Here is a 2,500-nt window from a genome sequence, read left to right as displayed (position 1 = left end):
AATACCCGTAAAACGGAGCACTGACAGAGGGAGGAGAGTAAAGGGTGCACCGTCGGCTTCCATTGATACCAGCCTCGTAGCTGAAGGAACTACCCACGTTAAATAAAGAGACTTTACCTTTTACCTTTTACCTTTTACCGATCTCGAGGCCATTTCTAATTTTGATATTTCGAGCCGATAAATTTAAGATGCCGGTTGGGGGCGGGGGGCGTGGTTAACTTCGGGTTTATAATTTTGAAATCACTTTTATCTTTTCATCCTTTGATGATACGTGATGATTGATCTGAAACGTTGGAAATGCAAAATCAGTCTAGTTGGGAGAATTTTGCACTCAAAGCAAGTTCATACCTACAACATGAAGGTAATTTCTCCCGGGCCAGGGTAACGGCTTCCCATTTTATATCCCTGAGAACAATAGAATTCAAGATGGTCGCCCTCTCGGTCAAAAGGTCTATTGAAACTTTCACTTGGCCTTTACAAAGGCACATTAAATCACTGACCCCGTCGAACGCTGAGCAACTCAGATTTGGATTTTTAGTTGTAACAAGTTTCCACGACTAATGGGTGCGTCGCCAAACCAAGCTGCCTGGCTGGCGTGTCTTATGATCCAAGATCCCCGGCGAAGACAGGGCTGACAGTTACGTTTCAGACCAGCTTGGCTTGATAAATCCATATGTCTTCCCCAAACGTTTTCAAGATAGAAATATGGTTTCGTCTCACTTATTTTCTCCGACCATGTACAGGACACTTCTTAGAAAGGGCATCATTTGGGTCAGGTGTGGAGTAGAATTTGGTCATGGGGGGGGGGGGGGGGGGTGGGTGTGCGTAAAATCTACAATATAATGTTTTTCAGGAACAAGAGAACGCATGCAATTTCTTTAAAGGGAACAAGGATCCCTCTCCCTCTGGGGAGTCCTCTCCATTGCAACTGCTTACATCGCTCAAAAAACCTAACCGCGATGATCCTTCCAACTTTCATTACAAGCATGGCAGAGGTATTTTGCAAAACGCCGAATGGTTTGCCTTCAATTATAGTAATGCATGTCTTTAGTAATTAGGCCTAAGCACCGATTTCTAAAATGGTGAGCTGTTGGTTAATGTTGCGTTTATGTGAAGTTATTACCATGAAATACCGATTTTAAACGTTCGGCGGTCTGCAAAATACCCCTGCCGTTTCAAGCAAACAATTGTTATGATTGTCTAGAGTTCAATTCACAACAACCTCGGACTTGTTGCCGAAATTGTCCGCCAAACCATAAAAACTGACTACTTTTAAAACGGTTTCCTGTTAAACGAGAGTAAAGGAAGACCTCGAACCGTACGAATGTTTGAGCACAAACTAAAAAACACCTGAAGCATCGCCGTGGGCGAAAAGGATGACCTGAACGCAACCGCGGAATAATTTCAATCCCGCATCGACTGGATTTTTTTCGGGATTCGGGGCGCGGCTCTTGGAACCGAGGCAGCTGTCCCCGGTGTGAAAGCGTGAAAAAGCGCGGGAATCTGTCTCGCTGCCGAGGAAAGAGGAGAAAGATGGCCGCCGTAAGTAATGTTTGTGTTGTCTTCTTTATTTCGTTAACGTTCAAAACGTCGTTAACTCTTCTTTCCTAATACACTAGGCTGATCTTTATCCTCGAAACTACAAACAGAGAGTTTCTAAGGCGTTTTTAAAGAGTTCAAATGGCTGACGCCCTTATATTTTGAACGTGACTTCGACCATCTCTGAACACAACTCGATGCTTGGAAAAGAAATTACTTGGTAAGATTACAAGTGTACATTGTTCCTTTTACAGAAAACAAAGGTAAATATAATATTATCGATGTCAGTGGCACGTTTGTTATATTCAGCGGGCGGAAAATTCAGCTAAAATTTGACTTTCTAAGCAACGTGAACGGACCACGACCGTAAAATTTTGTTTCAATTTTTTATCATTCTTTGTCAATTTATTTGCTAAATGCGAGAAGAGGAAATGAACGCAAGAGTGCTTTGAAAAAGAGAAACCCCGAAAGTAAGGGCCACATCTAAAAGATAATTTGCCATATCATAGTTTCTTTTGATTAAGCCGGTTACACACGAGCAATTTTCCTTGACAAGGGTCATGGACAATAGGGCCGTTTATACGAGAGAAAACAAGCCGTGGCTTATTCTGGCCGCGGCTTACATAAGACGCGAACACCCCGTATAAATGGTACAAAATCTACGTTCACGGCTTTCTCAAGCGGCGGCTTATCCTGGCTTTGGAGTTTTTACTCGTATAAATAGTTCCTTTCGCGTATTATGTACGCCGCGGCCAGAGTAAACCGCGGCTTATTTTCTCTCGTATAAACGGCCCTATTATGTTCATATGCTCATGTGTATGAACCGGACAAGTTTTCTTTGACGAGTTTTGGCCTTATAAGTCTTATTTGCTGGTGTGAACGACAAGTTTTTACTGTAGCCAGCAATACAATTCCACAGCGGGCGACAAAAAAACAAACCACGGTGCGCTATTTTCGTTTT

This window comes from Montipora foliosa, chromosome 14 (genome assembly GCF_036669935.1).
Source record: "Montipora foliosa isolate CH-2021 chromosome 14, ASM3666993v2, whole genome shotgun sequence".
Taxonomy (NCBI): domain Eukaryota; kingdom Metazoa; phylum Cnidaria; class Anthozoa; order Scleractinia; family Acroporidae; genus Montipora; species Montipora foliosa.
Note: the sequence above shows the minus strand (reverse complement) of the source record.